Raw genomic sequence first — 22,111 nt, forward strand, 5'->3', positions numbered from 1 at the left:
AGCTCGAGAGCGTTTTAGAAGTGCTCTGCAGAGTTCCTGGGCTTAACAGGGATGCTGTTTTCAGTGGTATTTCAAGAAACTTCAGAAGGATTTTAGGAGCTATCGTGGACGTTAGCCTCCACTGCCCCCAAATGAATCGCCATTAATTTCCCCAAAACTTCCTGACGACCCAGAAAAAAGATTCTTGAAGCCTCTTGAAACCTTTCTGAACCTCTCTCAACCCACTCCTGATATTCCTAGAAGCTCATAGGGCCTATAAATTGCATTACCATTGCTCTTGAATGTCATGCGACACTTGTTCCTCTTTTATGGTAAAATTTCATTTCGGGGAATGCTTTTTGAGATGACTCAGGCTGTTTTCTCCTGAAAACTCCTGAAACTTCCGGAAAGATGTATGAACCCAGAACACTCCTGAAACCTACTTGAAATATCCATAAACACTCCCAATTCAATCCTGAAATTCCTAAAACCCCATAAGTCCCATTGCTCCGCATCATTATTTCGACTTTTGAATGCCATGCAACCCTTCTGCCCCCTATCTTGGCATTATCCTCCGACTCCTCACACTTTTTGAAACTCTTCTTAAATCAATCTGATCATCCGTTTCGTCTCTCTCAAATCCCAATGCAAACTAGACTTAGGGTAGAATTGAGGATGGAAGGCCCCCTTAGGGCCCCACCTCCTTTTTTATTGTCCTGCACCACTATGGTGCTGCCCTAAACTTGTTTCCCTTAAGCCATCCTGTGGCTTCTTTCCGTGAATCCCTTAAAACCGGTAAGATCCCATTTTGCCACGTCCCCTTCAGTCCCCTTAAGTCACCCTTTGCACCTCATTTGAGACTTGAGTTTAGTGTTGGAATTACATTGTTATTCATATATACACAACAGAAACAAGTATTTGATGAACAAAATAAGATTTTATGGCGACTCCTGCTTCACTAGACTGAAGCTTCTTTCCTCCAAGCTACGGATCCACTTGATTATGTCCGTCCCCTGAAGGCTTAGAACTGTTCTCGATTCCACTACCACACATGTTTTTTCTTCTTTTCACAATTCATATCTCCTTCCTCACCTACATGAGCACAACAGAGATGGAGGTTAGTGGAAAGTAGCACCCGTCTAGCGAATCGGGAATCGTGAATTCGATTCCCGCTGGAGCACGTGGATTTCTTTTCGCAATTCAAATCTCAATGTTTCATAAAACACGTGCATTTGTTGTGTATATGAATGCCAAACCATTTCCACCTGGTTTGGTTTACCTAAGTAAAACCAAGAAATGGACACTTGAGATCGATGCCTCATAATTATTGGTCCATATCCTTGATTTCCTTATAATGTACCCGGCGTAAACGACTGTAATTAAGATCTTTTCGATATATTCTTAAGAATTATAGAGCCATTCAGAACAGCTCGCTTGCGGTGGTTTGCAATGAATCTCGTTGAGGTTCTAAGCACGAAGCATTCCACTCAAGTACATGCATTTCTTCCAACCTTGCTGTGTGTGTTTCAAAGAAACTTCCTTTCAAACGGTTTAATCTGCCCCCATTGACATATTATGCAATCACAAGTCGTTGTTTCAGCTCATCTGTCTGAGGTGTCTGAGTGATCCATCCAACCCAATAAACTTCTATGTTTGTATTTTTATGCCATTACATCACAGTTTGCGTTCCGCGGCGATCATTACTGCTAATCTACTGCAATTTGAAACGCGCAGCTAACAAAGCATACATTTTGTTACTAGGATCCATCACCTCTCGATCCATCTCAATTTACCGCCGTTCGTTGTGACATTCTCTATGGCCCGCTCAATCCGACTTCGTAGAAATCATCAGCTCCCGGGACATCTCAATCTCAAAACTTAAATCGCTGAGTCTAAGTACGGACCGGGCATACATATGTTACGAAGACAACAAACCATTCGATGCCACTTAATCTGGGGAGCGCGTAACTAGCTCATCTCCGAGGAATGTTGCTGCTATTTACTTACAGCTAGTAAGTAAGTGCACCGTTCGTCGCCGCCGCCGCCGCTGCCGTCTGCGGTAGTTTAAACTATAAATTGGAACTTCCTGTCCTGCCGAAAGAGATGAGCTGAAATCTAAACGCCGGCATCATCGTCACCGAACTGCGCCGCGTTTGAGACTAACTGAACTTTGGATTCTGAAAAAGCTTTTCAAATGGGTTTATCTTGAGGAAGATGTTGGTTCTGTTCTAATCGAGAAGATTTTCCACACTATTATATCTCGGAATCAACGACTCCTCGTTGCTTTTGTTATATGTTTTAAAGCTTGTCTTGAACACCATGGATCCGAAATAAGATTTAAGGTCTACGGTTAATGTATTTCCATAGACACACAATAACGATTAAGAAAAAAGTAAGTTACCGCCACATAGGTCCTCCTCAAATCTCACGCGAGAATTCATCGACCCATTTGGCCCCATTTTATGGGTCCCCTCATTTCGGCCAACACTTTAACGGTCGTGCCGTGCCAGAAGAAGTAACCAGATCCCCCTCCGTCAAATCTTCATTGGTTCGATCGACAGTGGCGGCGGCGGCGGCGACGACGGAGAGCGCGATCTGGTTGGATCATCTTTGAATAAAATTCGACAGCCCCCTTGTTTCGTTCCACATCCCGTCTGCTGATCTACGCGAGCAAGTGCGGATGATCTTTCTCCTCAAGTTGGTAAAGTCGAATTCTTGGCTCCATCTCACCGCAGCACAGTCAGATCGAGAAAGAAGGAAGCGAATTATTGATGATGATCATCTCACCACACCGCCGACCGCCACCACCACCACCGCCAAGCATACACCGGAGAAGAAGCGATGTTGATGATAATAATTACCGGGGTTGCTGCTGCTGGAAACTTCTCCGGTCTAAATGCTCGATCGGAGGAGAGATTCAATTTTTCGTAGGGGTCAAACCGACTGGCTGACCGCAGGAATGCGGACCACACTGTCGAAAACTGCCGATGAAATGAGCGAGAAGTAGCCCCCGGTCGGACCTAATGGATGTTGTGCGTGAACTTGGTGCGCATTTCTGGTTGTGTTCGTGAGAGCTTGAAGGAAGCGATTTGCATGCTTGTGGCTTCCGGTTGACTATGAAAATCGGGGTTGGAAGAAGCGTCATGAATGAACTGGATACGGACTTTTTGTTTCTAATAGTTATGAAAACTGTAAACTAAATAATAATAAAGGCTTCACTAAATAAGTTGAATAAGTTAAAATAATCTCAGGAAACAAGACCCTGAAGAAGTCTTTCGAAGTTTGAAGCAACGTCGAAAAATAAAAATTTCCTTTTTTCGCATCCATTCCAAGGTAGAATAAAAAAGTGAACGTAAGTCCAAATCCTCGACGAAAAGTGAAATGCCCGTAAAGCATCCGACCAAGCTTTGGTCAATGGTCTTTTCGGAGCATTTCCCCCAAAAACGTCGACGACGTCGGATACGCCGATAGACCAACCGGTAGGATAACGATGATGAATTCCATCCGAGTGGGACTGTCTCATTATTCTCACATTAATTACTGCACATTACTGACTGCAGAGCATTGGTGCTCCCCGTTTGGGCTCGCAAGGGGACAATGTTTGCTCGGTCATATGATTTATTCCTCCACCATCCACAAGCCAGCCTCCAACCTCCAGCAGCCGGAAGATAATGGGGCCCCTGTTCGGAAAGAGCTTAGCTACGGATCGGTGGACGGCCGCGCCGGTCATTAGTTGTGTAGTGGTCGCCATTAATCTAACTTCAGCCGGGGTGCGATGGACGATTTGCTCTCTTCCAATGGAGCGGAGCCGGAAGGCACACAGTCAGCAGTGAATGGTGGCCGAAATTATTCCTCCGGACTTCGAATTCGAAGGGAACTGCATCGATATTTGGGTGAATGTTTTCCAAAACAGCCGACGATGTGGTCGCAATGAAAGCATGGGTGATAGTGGTCACTGGCTGTTGTTAGAATTCGGAAATTTGCATTCACTTTGTAAATTGTTGATCAGCCGTTGGCAGCGAGAAAAAAAACAATGATTCATCGTTGGCGTGTTTGGAAGACAGGGGGTTTACTGACCGCTGCAAAACACGGAAGATTTGGAAAACATTCACTGTTGAAGTTGGAAAGCAAAGCGGATGTCGCTACCGCAAAACTGTTTAATCACTGGAACTTGATTGCTTGCTTGCGCCCTTTTGAGCTTTACTTGCTGGCTGGGACCACCGGGAGTTGATTTCTCGATTAGGTTTCTTATTTCGGGTTTGCATCATGATCTGCCAATGTTTGCAGACGAAGTCTTAATCAATGTTGTCATCAAGGTTACTCTAACTTACGCACTGGGTAAGCAGCTTTTGAAATGAAAAAGATTAACTTCTATATTGTTGGCAGATTCTATTTTGTGATGATTAAAGGGCTCTTGTTTTAGGATTTTTCATAGAAAATTGAGAAAAAATACATGTACTATTTTTTTTATTTTCAACAACGACAATTTTATCTGTATGAGCTACTCATAAGCGTCATTTCGCTTAAAAAATTGTATAGAAGCTGAGATATAACGCTTCTAATGAATGGACAATTTTTCAAATATTTGCAAAACTTTGCGTTATGAATTCACAAAAATTTGAAACATGAATTGATTCTGCAATATTTCATTTTCTATAGGCTCGAGCATTACAAACTTGCGTATTTTCACAAAAACTAACTTTTGTCTATTATACGCAAAGCTCATTTAGAATCAATTTTAACTTATCCTGACTTGATTATGTGATCTCTGAATGGTATGATAATTCCTACTTAACAAAACGGAGGATTTCTTGAACAATGTTCAATAAAATATACTTTTTATCAACGCAGAAAAGGTTCTGCCGTCAATTTAAACACAATACATTCAAAACCAATACCTTTCAAGAATGCCCATTAGTAAACAGAAAAATTTAAAAAAAATATAAAAAAAAACAGAAATTGAAAAAATATTACGAAAACATGATTTTTTTAAGAATTTTCATGAAAATTGGCCAGTTTTCAAAAATTGTCCTCTAAATATTTTTTTTATCGAAATGTTCTACAAAATGCTTCAAGTATATATATCTTTCATTAGAGGATTGAGCACCTTGACTTTTCGAACAATATTTTTTTTGGGACAGGCTTTTCCACAGACTTCTTTAAGAATTTTCTACAAGGTTTTTTCAGGAATTCCGCACAAGGCTTTTTCGTGAAAGTTTTTCAAAATTTCCTGCTAGGACTTCAACAAGAATTTTCCAGGGGTTATACAGATATTCCTCTAGAGATTTGTTTGAAAGTACTTTTTGAGATTTTTACAGATTATTGTGTGGGTATTTCTTTAAAAATTCCTTCTGAAATGTTTTCAAAAATTCCCGCACGCTTTGATTTTTTCCAATATTTTGTCTGGGATTATTTCAGAAATATCTTCCGAGACTTGTTCAGAGTTGTTGAGTTCAGGAATTTCAGTGCGGGGTATCTCCTACAGTTCTTTCATGGAGTTTTACAGAAATGCATTGAAAAGTTTCTCTAAAAAAATCCTACCCAGATTCTTTTGGAAATTCTTCTAAGCGTTGCTCCAATAATTCGTTGAAAAATTTCTTCCACTATTCCTGAAAAAATTCCTACCTGATGTTTTCTTAGAATTTGGACCTGTGGCTTTAATTGCACAAAAATGCCTGGAAGAATTCTTCAAGGAATCCCTGAAGGAATTCCAAAGAAATCCCTAGATGAGCTCCTTGTAATAATTTTGGAGATTCCTAGAAAAAAAAAATCTTGAAAATTTTCTGGGGCGATTGCTCGTTAAGATACTTCTTTGAATTCTAAAAAGAAAATCATGACAAACTTCTTGTAGAACTCTCAAAGTAATTTCAAGGAAATATTGCTTAAGATATTTTTGGAAATATTTCTACGATGATTTAATGGAGAAGTTTCTGAAAGAATCTCTAAAAATAGTCTGATATTTTGCATAAATTGCAGGCAAAGGTACTGGTGGAATTCTTGAATATATCCGTCAATTAACTTCTGGGGGATCCCTTAAAAGATTTCTGAAAGAATCCATAGAAGAACTCTCGCAGATATCTGTGGAGGAATTCATAGAAGAACTTCTTATACACATTGTTCAGAGATACAATAAAAATCAATTAAGAAAAAATCCTGAAAAAAAAATTCTGAAAGAAATTCAGCAGAAACAAAAGCAACTTTTTTTTAGAACTTCTAAACGAATTTCAGAAAAATAAACATTTTTAAAGAATCTTTGCAAGACCTGGAAGAACAGAAGAACCCTCTGCAAGTATTCAAAGAAAGATTTTTTTGATAAATTCTTTAAAAAATACCTAGAAATAGATTCAGGAATAATTTCTGCAGGAATTGCTGAGAGAATCATTGAAAGAAGACGTGGAAGAACAGAAGCATCCTCTGCAGGTAATCATAGAAGATTTTTTTTTTTTTTGATAATTTAAAATAAAAATGCCAAGTAATAGATTCTGGAGCAATTTCTGCAGGAATTGTTGAGATAATCTTTGGAAGCAGTTTCCGAATCATCAACGGAAGAAATTATAAATAAACCCTAAGAAATCCCTGGAAAATACCAGGAGGAACTTCTGGAGAAATCTCTTGAGATTTTTTAGTGAAAATTCTAAATAAATGGAATCTCTGATTAGATGGAATAAGACCTAAAAACTCTGGAGAAACTCCAGCAATAATTCCTAAAAAAGTTCCTGGAAATTTCTAGAAATATTCTAATAATACTGCTGGGGGGATTTCATACAGAAATGTTTGCAGAATCACATGGAAGAATACATGCACTAACTGCCGTAGCAAACCTTGTAGTAACTTCCTAAATAATCGCTCATGGAATCCCAGGAGGAATTTCTGAAGAAACTCGTTGGCTAGTTTTAAGATTTTTTTTAGAAACTTCCGAAGAAGACCAAAGCCAAATTCCTGAAAGAGTTTTGGAAATAATTTCTGAATGAATCTTTGGAAAAATTTTCAAAAAAAAAAATCATGGGTTAGAATGCATTTTATATGGAGTATCCTTTGGGGTAATTGTTGATTGAATCATTCTCTCCTGCAAGAGTTTTTTTCTGTAAAAGCTCAGGTAAAATTATGATAAATCTTGAAAGAACCCTTGAAGAATCCCTAAAGCAATTTCTGGCGGTATCCCTAGTGGTAATCATTGAGGAAATTCATAAGCCGCACAGGGGAAGGCATAAATTCTAAAAGAAGAATCAAAGTGGACCTAAAAGTAATTTTATTGGGCTAAAGGCAATTGTCCCAGAACCAGATGTACTGGAGAAGGATTATTCATTCAGCTCAGATCAAAAGACGAAAATCGTAGCCCAAAAAGTAACAGGTAGCATACCTAAGATATGAATTTTCCGCATTCCATGACCCTCAACCACCATAAAGCCCCGAAATAGCGTCGTTCAAGCAGACCTTCAGCGGAATCCAACGAACGAGCGACGTAATGAGCCCAAAGTCCAAATCCTCTTACCAAGCTCATTATAAACCCCTTTTACGAACGGCGTCAACCCGATTATCGCACCCTCTCGTGTTGGCAAATTGGCACCGATTTTTTGCGCACTCTAATCATCCCTAACAAGCCTCGCTCGGATCCGGACTGCGCTACGCTGCGTTGCGACTCGTTATGATTGACCCACAAGTGTTACGATCCAATGAGATACCATGCCTGGCCAGGCCACGGGCACGCAATTGGCATCACTTTGTTTCTTTTCGAAGCACTTCCACCACCTTCATATCCGATGCGCACACGATTCGCACATAAAAGGTGTAATTTCAAGGTCCACACAAGTCCATAAGGTCCGCACACATTCTGGAACCTCACATTTCGCGTGTTATTGATTGCAAGGTCGGCTGGTAAAAGCTACACGCGCAAAACCTCGACCCCTCCAGATACCACGGAACAAAGTCGATAATTTCCTATCTGGGCGTTTGTTCCGAACATCGTCGATTAGGTAAAAGAATTTCCAAATTACTCCGACTTGGAGTTCAAGTTGCGGAGTTCAACCGGCGCTCCGGAGGGGCAATTATCCGGAATCATCGCCGGTTTTTTTTCTTGATCTCCCAATTTCCATTCCATTCAAGAATGTTTTCAAGAGTCTTCCCGCCATCCCAAGCCTTAACAGCCACATGAGGTTCTAATCTCAGTTTGAGCAATCCAACTCCCACCAACAACGGATATCTCAGAAGAGGAACCCGAACCAAGCACCACCGCTTTGGTGAGGTTTGAGTCTATTTGAGTCTATATATTCGTCGGTTAACCGACGACGATGGTGAGGTGAGGGACGCTGCTGGGAGATCAATTATCTAAGAAAATAGAGGAAAAACAAAGGTGATTATTAAAACATTCCTCAGCCAGCGCTGAGATTCTGAAAGTTCGAATGCTGGGTCGTTTGTGTGGTGTTGGTGACCGTGGTGAAGCGTTGGAATTCATCGATTTGGGGATTCCTATTTATAGGCAAAAGGGTCTCCGTCGTCGTCGGTTTGGTCCACGATGGAGGCGAGTGATTGAGTGACTGTTACTTTAGTGCGATGCTTTTAGCTTACTTCAAAAGGAAGTTTTACACAATGTCTTCGTATATTTCTTTGGTAATTTATACAGTTATTTTTCCTACTAGATGATTTTCCGAATTTGTTGTACAGAGTATACCCGAGTAGGTTAAAAAACCTGATGAATAGCAATGCAAGGTTGTTTTCGATCACTTGGCAATCATTTGACTCATTTGTCCATAACTCAGTTCAGAAGCCCTATATTGGAATGTTGTATTTGAAAAAGTTGTAGATTAGTGTTTTTCCTACAATTATCACCAAGGACGCCATATTCTAACTCTAATATTTACGTCGTAAAAGTGTTAGTACCAGCTACTCATACTAAACGATCGAATTTTTCGATCGTTTAGTATAAGTAGGTGGAACTAGCGCTCTAGCGCCGTATATATAAAAGTTAGAATATGGCGTTCTTGGTGATAATTGTAGGAAAAACACTAATCTACAACTTTGCCGAACATCACATTTCAATATTAGGTTTCTGAACTGAGTTATGGACAAATGAGTCAAACGATTGTTAGGTGATCGAAAACATCCCTGAATAGCATTTTTTTATTATTGATTAAATTACTGAAGAGCAAGAACTGATATTAGTTTGATTGATATAAGAGGTAAAAGATCAGAAATAATAGCAAAATCTAATATGATGAACTACTCAATAATAGCTCGTTAAGATATTACAAGATCAAGACAATAGCAGATAAGATTCGTCATTTTTTTCTAGAAAAAAAAATGTCTGCATACAGCATCGAACCTACGACCTTAGGATTCACAGGCGACGATGCTTACTACTCAACTGTGGCTCACTGTGGATAAGAGCATGCTGTTCTTCGTTTTCATAGCTCAGAAAGGGGCACATGGCATTTCACTAATATTGTGCCATCCTATGGGTGTATGTGTTCCATTTCATGCAGAAGAGCTAAATTTGTTTAAATTTTCAGCTATTTCGATAAGAACAAAAACTGATATCATATCACTTTGAGCTATTCGTGCAATATTCATTAGATTTATGAATAACACATTAAAATCACATTGAGCTTTGACAGCAAAACATATTCGATTTGAGATATGATTTAGATATTCTCGTCTATCCGGGTATACTATCGTTCTACGCATAATTGTCCCATGTTATATGGGATTCATACAGCTCGCAATTTTTTTTTAATATGTTACGTATTTTTATTTCTAATAAAAGTTGTTTGCAAAATAACAAAAATGTGCCTAGCACTTCTGCCCAGATATTCTTGAAAGAATTGACTCAAAGTATTCTTTTACGCTTCCAAAAGTTTTTTCAAAAAAAAATTGGATATATGTACTGTAAAAATACTTCCCATCATTACTTCCAAAAAATCCTACAAAAAATTGTCGCTTGAGGTTAACTCTTACCATTAAACTCTTACCCATATTATAGTATTTTCTTACTAAATTCCTTTGAAAGTATAATATTGTAATTACAATTCATCGAGTCGATCTCAGTTTCACAGGCAATCTGTAGTTAAAATTCACTAATATAATAAATAAAAGAAATTACAGAAATTTTACTAAGGATTCTTCTAGCGTTTTCTCTAGAAAATCTATTACGAATTTTGCCAATTTTTTTTTTTATTATCTTTATTAAAGAGACTTTCAGCCCTGTGGCTGGAGATTTTAACCCACTTAGCTTAGAACATCCTGTATAAACATATTATCCTCTTTTCTTTTTTGTCAGTCCTGAGCACCCGTACAGAGGGGCGAAACAAAATATTATTATCAAATAATTTAAAAAAAAAAGAAAACAAAAAATAAAAAAAAACATGAAAATTAAAAAAAATCAAATAACATTTTGAGCATTAACAGATTTTTCATGTTTTATTCTGTGGCGTAGTTGGTAAGCGCACCCTGTATAGCGTGTCTAGTTTTCACAGTCGATAGCCCCCAAACTACCATAATAAATTACTTCTAAAATGTCTTGAAATCGTGACCAAGAACAAAACAAATATGCAGTTCCAATTTCATTCCCAATTTAAGATAAAGTAAATATAATTTAATTCAGCTACATATTTCCCTTGCAGTTTCTCCTTGTTGTGATGATTGTTCTGTTTTTTTTTTAAGAATTATGTTTCGCTAAAGTAAGCAAAATGCAAAAAAACATTATTTTACCATATCTCTTATAAAACTTCAAATGAAACGGATTTAGCCAAAAACATGACCAGAGCATTGTGGCGTCATGTAGAATGAAATGAAAAAAAAAATCATATAAACTCGAGTCACCCCAATCATAATCCTTCCTACCTTAATGGACAAGCTCGTTGGAATACCAAGATGGTCGCCAAAATGGCCGACTTTAGAAGCTGTTCACGATTTGAAGCGCACAAATCTCATGAAAGCTTTAACTAGCGCACAGAATCATCTTATTTTTTGCTTATTACAAGCGAGCAAGAGCAAACTACAAATTTAACTTTCGTGAGTTGTTTGCATCTTGAGATTAGTACATTTGAGGTTCTGGTACTTTAATGAGCTGGGATTCAAAGACGTTTGTTCTTTGGGAGATTCCACCAATGATTCTTTTTCTGTTCATTCTTTAACACTTGCGTTTTCGCAAGAATCGCATGTAAATGAGATAGTTACTACTCTTTTCAATAAAACAAATATTTCCAGAAATCCAACTGAAACATCTGCCAGCACTGCCTTCTAGTCCTCGCCAATATAATAAAATTTTAAAACTTGTTACACCAGATTCTTTTTTTTTTGCACGGGTCTGTAAAATATAAAAGTTTCAGTCAGTGCTGTCGAATGCTAACGTTTCAGCATCTACATTATACTTTCTTTAGGGAGGTTATGATGAAACCCGATTGAATATGGTCTAAAACAGGAGGTAATACCAGAAAAGCTTTATTTAAAAATCTATAAGGCTACCTCTTAACCCTCTAATACCCAATCCCGCCTTTAGACGGGGTATAGTTTGAGCATTTTTGTAATTTTTGTTTCGTGGAAAATCATTTTTTTTATATTTTTGACTGATATTTAGGACTTTTCTGTACATCTCAAAATGGTTTTTGGTGTATTTTAAAGCGTATTTACATTTTTTTTAAATCATTTAAAAATTGATGTTTTAGTCACCTTTTAGAAGTCATTGTTTATTTTGTATTGAATCGCTACAATTAACATATTTTAAATTTTTTCCAAATCATTCTATCCTTGTTTAATAGTTTAAGGAAATCGAACACACTCTAAAATAATTTTCCTTAAAATTACACGGAAAATAAAATTTTCTGTGAAAAAAAATTAAAATAATTATATTTCAACAATTATCATAAAATCTCAAAATGTTTTCATCTCAAAAAATCCGTTCCCCAAATTGGCTTCCAGGAAAAATATAAAAGTTTGGGGATGTTCAAAAATAAAAATCAGAAAAATCAAAAACTGAAATTCTCGAAATCGAGAATTAAAAAGAATCATCTTCCAAAACATGTTTAAATCGATTTTAGATGACGAAAAATGATATTTAGATCAAAATCAAAAATTTGGGTATTAGAGGGTTAAACAAAATAAGAATGATAATAATAATGTATAAGGTCGATGCAAATTTTTATTGTGTTTTATGTCACCCCCTCCACCCCGTTAAAAAATCCCAGATTTTGAAGGGGCGAAAATAAAGCATGGTGGCCCATGACTCCATTTTCAATAGAAAAAAATGTTTTCGAACATTTTTTTTTAATAATTTGATTTTTTTTTTCAATAAGGGGTATTTATTCAAATTTTAAGTTTTTTTTTCATTCCATTTGTGTTACTTGTATATTCTTGTCCCCTCTCATACCCGATGAGAGGTCTCGGACAGAAAATATTTGCATCGTCCTAATTCGGGCCATAATATAATTGTTCAATTCAAGGAAAGCAATCTAAGTAAACCTGAGCTTAGACAAACAAGATTACTAATACAGGTATGTTCCGTTTTTATCAACACGGTCCGCGATTTTCAGTTGACAAAAACGGAATAGTGATAAAAACGGAATAATTTTCTTTGACAAAATATTTTGCAACATTTTTATATAAATTGGAAGATTTACTGTAGAACACATTCCGAAAGTAAAAATATGCAGTTTATTATAAAATTTAGTTGTTTTTGATATCTTTAAGCACGTCTTGGTAGCACAGTTCAAATTACAGTTTTCTGACTGTGACGTCGACAAGAGGTTTTCACCACATTTGTGACCACAGTTTTGGAAATTTATTTTCGTTGAACGCAAGAATGGCACATATTACAGTTCCAGTATCCGGATTGACGTTTTAAAATATGAATGATTAATCTTTAAGAACGTAATTTCGATATCCTAACAAAAATGGATATGTTTACTTCCTTGCGGAATGCATTTCTCCACGATTTTCATCTTAACAGATTCCTATGAAAGTTTCAACTAGGATACTACTTGATACTTGATGATCTACAACTCGTAGTGTTGAGTCTATGCCGAATGAAGCATTCGCCTCCACTGGTCTCGGTCCTGGGCCAATCGCTTCCAGTCACCCTCAACGTTCAGAGCCCTTAGGTCCTTCTCAACTGCAAAAAGCCACCGTGAGCGCGGCCTACCGCAAAGCTGACGACCTCTACCTGGTTCACTGCTGAATATGATTTTAGCTTGTCGTTCCTCCGGCATACGAGCTACGTGCCCCGCCCACCTCAGCCTGCCGTATTTTATTCGCTTCACTAGGATACTTTTAGGATTCACTAGGATACTTTTAGAAAATCTTCAGGAATTTTTCTAAGCAATCACTTGTATTCTCTCCAGAAAATTGGATTCTGCAAGAAGATCCTCCAGAATTCTTGTAGGTTACCTTATACCATGTCGTTTGTTTATCTTTTGGAATTCGATAGGGGGTCGTCCATAAACGGAAGTAGCATTTTAAACGATTTTCGATACCCCCTCCCCATTCGTAGCCTATTTCCCATACCTAAAACATGGTTTGTAGCATAATGAGAGACTCCCCCCGCTCTCCTAAAATGCTACGTCATTTATGGAAGGCACCTAAAGAATTTTTAGAGAAAAGAGGTTCTGCCCCTTATGATTTCTTCAGAAATTTCTTCTCGGATCAACCTAGATGTCTCTTTTTAAATTTTTCCTGGAGTTTCTTTTGGGGATCCCTTCAAACATTCCACCAAGAATTGGAATTTATTAAGCATACTTATGCATTATGTTGGGAACAGCTCGATGACGTTGTGTACGGTTTGGGGCTGAAATAGCCTAATGCACAAGGTGGGCTAAGAAAATCATTCTGGGATTTAGTCCTAGTTCATAAATTCATCCAAGAGTTGCTTTGGAGATTCGCCAAGATTTTACTTTTGAAATATAGGAGTTCCTCCGTTTCTTCAAAATTTCCTACGAGATTTCTTCCAAGACTGCTTTCTGAAATCCCTCCAGGATTTTTTTCTGATGTTTCTCCAGAGGTTCTTTCTGGGATTCCATCAACAGTTTTTTCTAGAATTTCATCAGAAGTTCTTTCTTGGGTTCTTTAAAGATTTTCTTATGATTTATTTTGACTTTGCTTTGGTATTTATTCGCAGTAGGAACATCTAGACCTACTGGAACTTTCAGAGATTTTCCAATACGATTCTATTCTTCATCTATGTTATTTCCTCATGATTACTATAGATACCAGCCTTGGGCTGAAAATGCAATTATTACAATAATAATTATCCCCGATTTCTTACTACATTTCCTGGGAATCTCCCAGAAGTTTAGTCTAGTAATCTTCAAGGAATTCTTTCCTAAAATCCTCCAGAAGTTTCTTCAGGGATGATGTTCTGTATAGAAATCTCCGGGGAGTTATTCCTGAGGATCCTCCAGAATTTTTTTTTTTGGGAATCCTTGAGAAATCCCTTCTAGGAATCCAGTATAAATTCTTTCAAGAAATCATCAAATTGTTCCTCGAAGGATACTTTCAGAATTAATGGGATTTCTTTAGGATTTTTTGGGAATCTTTTGTTCCTTCTTGGAGCCCTACGCTACAGGAGTTGCTGGAGAAATCCCCAGATCGTTTTCCAAGATCCTCGACTCCTCCTTCTTTGAGAAACTTATTTCTGAAAGATTTAACCCCTAATTTACATAAAGGAACTTCTGAATTATTGCTTGACGATTTCTCAGAAGAAATCCATTAAGGAATCTGGAGAAATACAAGAATCGCTAGTAGGAATCACTAAAGAAAATCAAGATTGCATTTTTTTATCTGTATTAACGAGATTTTTAGCCCTGGGCTAGTTCATCTCGGGACCCACGCTTTATTTCCCTTCCGAAGGAAGAACTCACATTTTGTGAGTTTGTCGGGAGTGGGATTCGATCCCAGGTCCTCGGCGTGATAGTCACGTGTTCTAACCATCCAACCAGGTCCGCTCCACGAAGATTGCATTTTTGGAGCACACGAAAGATGAAATCTTGGATAAAATTCTATAGGAATCTCCTGTTAGGCTAGTGAATATAGCTGTTTCGGTCTGGAACAAGAGAGATCTCTGGTAGAAGTTTGAGCCCTGTCGGAAAGAAATAGCGACCAGGAGAGAAGAATTCGCATAATTTCAAGAAAACGTGTACAAAATCACGCGAAATTTATTTCACTTAAAAAAGTCTTGTTTAAAAGATTGTAGTTTAAAAATTCAAAGAAAGCCCTAAACTGTTAAAGTTCTTAAAGAACAATTTAAGTGGCAGGCCACATTTCAGTTGATACGTAGAGCCGTAAGGAATAACAATAATAGTAAGATGAAGAAGAAGGATCTTCAGAAGGAAGTTCTTGGAGGAATATCCAGATGGACATCCTGGAGCAATCCCTGAAAGCCCTAACACAATAAGCACATGAAATAAAAAAAAGTTCGATTATCCATGGTGATTTTTTCCTATTGCCGGATAATCAAACCCTAGTAGCACATATGTTTTATAAAAGTCAATGTAACTCCTTTATGACCAAATTTGGTCATATAAGAGTCATAGAAACTGATGTAGAACAAGTGTGCTACTGGGGAATCCGTCCTTTGATGGTTTTATATGCACATCCCATCTATTATTGATCTATCATGATTAGCAACTTTTGTTACACTTGGAAAATGATTGAGCCATTTTACAAAACGACAAAATTGTTGCTGATGATATTGATATTCACGTGTTACCTCCTGCCACCTCCTGTCAAAATTTCATTAATTAAATTGGCTCGGTTTAATTTTTCTATTAGACTATTGGTTTAATTTTTCTCATTTTCAAATAAGAAGTAAAATTATGCTTGAGAGAAAGCATGAATTAATATTATTTATAGCTAAATTTGAAATGTGTTGAAAGCTACTGTGGCGTATACGTCTTCTATGTCATCATTGGTAGTTGTTTAAAATTCATTAATGGATGCATTGCCACAAGATAAATGTTAAGCTATAAATAACTCGTGTTCGAGGGAATAAATTTGACAAAAAAATTAGTGTTGACAAAAACGGAATGAAATGTTGACGAAATCGGATAGTGACAAAAACGGATAGTGATAAAAACGGATAGTGACAAAAACGGAACATACCTGTATAGGCAAAATTTCACTTTTTTAAACTTTGGTAGAGACGAACCAGCCAAGGGCTGAAAGTCTCTTTAATAAAGACAAATCAATCAATCAATTTTTTTTAACCTGTTCATCTAGTTGTAACTATAAAGGGCATTGAAAATGTTTAAATTTCACTGAATAACTAGTTGTTTATAAAAGTTTGAGTAAGATTAGGTTATTTCACATGAAAATTAAAGCAAGTCTAGTCAATTGCATTGTTACTTGATAGTTATTTTTAGAAAAAAAAATAAATCTCAAATCACCGGATGCAAACAGCTGAATGAATTGAAATTTTGAACATACATGGCTCATATAATCAACTTTGTAAAACGTTTGATTCAACTTCAAATTATTGACAAGGAGGAACTACGAAAAGTTACCGCTAATAGAGAAAAAAATTGAAACGAGATTTTATCCATGCACTATAATCGTTAAAAAATCATAATTCCAATAACAAAGCCTTCCACCCGAAAAAGCTTACGTGACAACTGCCGCAAAATGGTGATGTGTGTGCGGTGTGTCGGTGCAAAAGAAGAAGAATTGCCATTTACCATCATTGAACAAAATTGATGGGACAATTTTAGAAAAAAAGATCTAGAAATATTTGAAAAGCTCTTGGACAATCTTCAAAAATAAAAAAAAAACTTTTGCGAAATACCTGTTTAAAATCTTGGTTAAATTCCTATAAAACTCAAGCTTCGATTGACATTTTTTTTGTTGTAAAAATGTTAAATTTATTTCCAAAAAATACCTCGATTATTTTTTATATTCAGATTTTATCGAAAAAATTTAGTAAATAAATTTTTAACCGAAATTTTTTAATTTTTTTTTTGAAATTCTAGGTTGCCCCAGGGAATCTCTTTAAGAATTTATCCAAGAAATTCAAGAAAAATTCCACTTTTCTTCAAAAATGTCCAAGTTATTATTTGTTTATTTATTTTTTCTTCAATCCCATATCTCCGGCAATGCTTTTTAAAGATTTTTTTCAAAAATTTCCAAGTATTTATAGTCAACAAAACAAATCCCATTGCAAATTTTACGTCATTCAAATTTAGTATACGCTGAACAAGGAACTTTGTGGAGAAATATTTGAAAAAGCTAAAAAATATAATCACTTGCAGAATTGATTAAGTATCAGGAAGAACTTAAAAAAATAGATTTCCAGATGAATTGAAAGGCCTCCTTTGGTTTTGGGTATATCTTTAAGAAATTTTGCGAAAATTTTCTTTTTTTTTCTACTTAGAATATTAAAGTTTTTATTTTTTTTCAGAAAGTTCAGTTTTAATTCCGATGAAGATCTTCCTGAAAGGTGGAAAGGAAATTTCAAAATTATCAAAGCACGACTAAACATCGTTGCTAATGGGTAATAAATATTAAATTGGGAGCTGCTTTCCTATGTGTTGAAAAAAAAACTGAAATGCAACTGAATTCAAAACTCAAAAATTAGTGTATGAATGACGATGACCAAAACCCAGCAGCGTTTGGATATTTTTTTCACAAAAATTGGTTTTCCATCGTCGCAGCAACGCCAAATGTGCAGGCTCGTGTCTAGCGAATGATCAAGGGGAAGGCTCATCTACCTGCGTACGTTTGGATGGGTGCTTAAAAACGATGACTCTTGACTGAGGAGTGCTGAACATCATCGCTTAGAAGCGCTATTATGGCAATTAGCTGCCCTATAACGAGTGTCTGGCTGGCAAGGGGTGAAGAGTTGATCCGACTTTGTTCGTAAAACTGACGTAATTAGATAAAGGTACCATTCCGAAAGTCTTTCTAGTTGCTATTACGAATGATTATGTTATGAGTTTATTCAAAGGGCGGAGAAAGGTTAGTGATCTATGATTTAGCTTAATTTCCTGATGGTTACGCAACTCGATTTTTGAATTGTTTAGGCAATGGTATGAATTAAAAACGGGGGAATTCGATGGTTTGAGCCACAGTTTTAGAGATGTTAATTGGCCAACGAACCTTTAAAAATCCACACTCCATGCAAAGAATTTCCTTCAAACGTTGTGCCAGCTATCTTTATTCAAACAAAGAAAAAAAAAAACAACAACATCCAGTCCGCAGCGGACGGGAACCATTTATATTCCGGAGTCGCTAATCGGCTTAGGCCCTACCAGCATCCGTTCCATCTATGCATCGACTTCCTTTCTGCCAGTCAGTGTGCTCCGTGTGCTCATCCCGTCCGTCACATCATAAAACGGGCTCACCAACCACGCCGCGCGCCGCCACACTCTCTTTTCTCGCCTCCTTCGTGTTTATCTTCTTTGCTCTCCCGAAGACACAAAAGACCACCATCATCGCCCGCCGGTGGCATCCCGGCCTCATCATCGTCATCAGCAGCAGCAGCTTCATTGGGCCATTGCTGTCGCCTTAATCCTCATCGTCACCACCAATTATCTCGATCTCTTCTGGCTATCGGTGCCGTATCATTGCCACTTTGTAGTAGGCTATTGCGATGGGACTCCTAAAAGGGAGGCTCGCTCTCTTGGTTTGGTGAAATTCTACGTTCTCCGCCCTCGAAAATTGGCGAACGTGTCGAAATTCAATCGACCCCGGGATCGATTTGGCATCGAGTTCGAAAATGGTAGACTGGTTGAAGAGGGATGATTACCAGGGAATGTGAGATGTTTTGCAGCAGCGGAAGTGTAGATTGAGAAAATTATTAGAAAGGGTTGAATGCAACTTGAGTTCTGTAGTTCGATATCTAGATGTTTTTTAGAGTTTATAGAAATTTCACTTGTACTGTGCCTATTATAAGTTTCAGATATAACTCTGGTAAAATAATTTTCTGGATCAAGTTTCCAGACCAATTATACAGAATATGTAGCAACATATCCTTAAGATCCTGGGTTGAAAGACTATGAGGATACCGTTGATTGTCTGCCAAGAATATGACCAAGAAACCAAAAACGACAATACGAATATGGTCAAAACCTACCTTGTCACTCGCGTGGTTTTAAATGAAGAAAACATATGTGCATTATGCCAAGGTAACTTATTCAAATCTTTCCATGAAATATAGACATTCCTGTAAATAACTCTTTGTAATTATAGACTCGTTCTGAGCTTCGAGTGGAATCTAATAAAGATCATGGTTGATATCTATAACGAAACAAGTCAAATACTTCTGAAGAAATCGCTCAAACATATCGCAGATGTTTTCAGCCTATAACTGTGGAATCGATCGTCAACCATCAAGCTGAGTAGCTGACTTCTTCGATAAGAAGAAGAAAGTTCAGATGAAAATGTTCACACAAAATCATCTAAATTGAACCACTTCTTGTTCCGAGTTTCCCTCGACATTCTACCGGCCACTGAACTCCGCCAACCGCACTGAACCAACTAAACGCGATCGCCCTTCAATCCTGTTAGCATCACGGCAAATCGCAAGTTCACGCTCAATCAACCTGCCCCACAAACAATACCCTCCGCAGGCCGGTCAAACATCTGGACTCGATCCCATGCTCTGGTCCAGATCCGAATTGAAGACGGGTGCTGTCAGCGAACAAAAAGCCTCTGAAACCTCTAATTGAAAGAGCAAACATCCGAAGATCTCGAGTTGAACGGTGAGAACCATCATCCATCGATCTTCTTAAATTGAAGAACGTTTCGGCTGTGCAACCGGTCAATTAGGGCGCACCACTCTCGCTAAGGTGAGGAAAAAGTAGCAGCCAGGTCCCTGATTGGGGCCTTGTTCTTGCTGATATATTTATCTTTTTGCTTCCATTTTCCACGGTCTGGTGAAGTTCTACACATCCAAGTCGGTAGTCAGCCAGTGCTAGTGCCCGCGCGGGTCTTGAACTCGAATGGAAGAGCAAAACAGAACAACATCAACAACATTCGTCCAAAGCGCACGTGATGGTAACCCTAATCCGTTCCGACTACATAGGTGGATCTACAGCTCCATTGTTCATTGAGGGGGGCCACGCGAGGTCGAAGATTAAGAGCGAATTCTTGATCCCGTATAGACGACGATGATGATGGAGGCGAAGACGCTCCACCGGCGATGTAGGCACACACAGGCCAAAGGCCGATGCGAGCTAGAGCGTAACATCCGCTGGCCTGGCGATGGCGCTGGCGCTGCTAGGTTGTGGAGGTTCTAGCTTGGGTTCACCTATAAAGCAAGCCATGCGTAACGCGATAGTCTCGCGAGGCGGTGGCGTCTAAACACGAGAATCCAACTAAACTCGGTTCGCTCTTTTCGTGAGCGTCTCTCTCCTTCTCACACGGGAATAAATTAGACATAAATTACGCGGTTGAATACATTTCTCGTGCAGGCAGCACAGTTTGGGGTTAAGAATTTCGAATAATTAAAACCAAGAATTCCATTGGATGGGAATAGGGTTCTCGGAAGGATGAATGGACCTGATCAGAGTAGGCTACGGCGCAGTCTTAATGACATCGTCAACTCCGTCGCTGCGACATGCTGCGAAGAAATGTCACGTTCTCACTTCTTTCACAGACGAATTGAATAACATTCTGAGAAAGGCAACAAGTGTAAATCATTACCAACGAGTGGCTGCCCTACTACATTGATATATCCGGGAAGACAGTGAATCAGGTAAGTACTGCCATCTGTCAAGCTGTCAATATGTCAATGTCATACTACTGTTGTTGTGTCTTCGATTAGAATATTAAAAGCCCCACCCTCATCTGCAATTCTTATTGAATGACTAACCTTTGTGTGCTGTCCGTCAATCGACTTAGATTTCTGATGTATTATATCCAAAAGGCAGCTCTATCCACCGCTCCGTTGTGTCCCTTTGTTATGATTGTTCGATGCTTCGTCGGCAATCAGCAATCAATTTGTTCATTAAATCATTTTCCGTCAGACCGCTGAGGTCCACTTTTCATAAGACACCGTACTGCTCGTTCCGAAACAAAAAATGCCCAACTTGTTTCACTTTGTTTTGCTTTCAGTTGTCGGTTGCTGTTTGGTTTCGCTCAATTTACGCTTTGATTGCACTCTCGCTCTTCGACTGTCAAAGAAGACCGTTTTTCGCGACTTTTCTCAGATCTCTTCTGGGGAACACCAATTTTTATTTTCACAGGCCAATTATTTCCGGTGCATTATCTCATTCACTTTCTTGCTGGCCTCAACGAAATGCTTTCTTGAACGAAACTTTGTTTCCACTCACTCTTCCAATCTTAAGGCCGGCAACGGCTCTTCGCTTGTCTCACTTATCAAGCAATTATGCTTTGCTTCACTTCAAACAGACATGGCATTCCACCAATTACAATACCACTCACTGTTTTAATCCAAAAATAGTGCTGCCATGCCACTTTTCCTTCTTGCTTATTTACGCAAAAAAATCACAACTCCAACTGCTGATAACGATGCCGCCATTCATCCGCCAGAACCGAGACGACCAAGTTCTGTTTCCAATAATACAACAGTTGTACTCGGCCACTAACTAATCACTCCAGTGACCATACACTATCAGCTCGCTTCTTCTTCGTTGTCTTCTTGCTGTCTGCTCCACTCGTAATAGTTATACAAAATATCGAACAATGCTGACGCTGTTCAACAACAACCGGCCGGACGTCGTAAGGTAGCCCCGTACACATATGTCAACAATATCGGTCCCGTTGCCATACAAACTAAATCACCGACTAAACTCCACGACTACAAATCACTTCCACTCGCGAGCACGGTTTAAGCTGGACTGACTTAAAGTCCCCTTATGCTAGACTTAAGCGCTGCGACGCTTCACGCTCTAACTCTCTCTCACGCGTTTCCCACTGCCTCTCCGTTGATCGATTTTCGCTCTTGATCGACCCGCGCGAACAGCGACACAAAACAAAGAGCGTGAAACGACGCCAACCGACGCCTGCTCAGACAAGAGAGAGCGTAAATCACTGAACTCGATCGAGTGCACTCTCTCTCGATTGAAGTCTCCGCTGTCTGGTCTTGGGACCAGTGCTGCAATTTTTCGACAGGCCTTTATGATAGCGATATTTTGCTTTTTTCATTTTCTCTGTTTTGGTTTTCCTGTCAAAGTTGCTTTCCGATCAGCAA

The 22,111-nt window shown here is 38.4% G+C and overlaps 1 protein-coding gene across 1 annotated transcript in view; it reads right to left on the reverse strand.

Moving 5' to 3' along the window:
• The window catches only part of LOC115255020 (uncharacterized), a 157,941-nt gene extending 136,072 nt beyond the window's left edge, over positions 1-21,869 (reverse strand). Inside the window, exon 1 of the mRNA XM_029852723.2 lies at positions 20,771-21,869. The gene's annotated coding sequence lies outside the window, so the exon portion shown is untranslated. The remainder of the gene's footprint in view (positions 1-20,770) is intronic.
• Positions 21,870-22,111: the final 242 nt, after the last annotated feature.

This window comes from Aedes albopictus, chromosome 2 (assembly GCF_035046485.1).
Source record: "Aedes albopictus strain Foshan chromosome 2, AalbF5, whole genome shotgun sequence".
NCBI lineage: Eukaryota > Metazoa > Arthropoda > Insecta > Diptera > Culicidae > Aedes > Aedes albopictus.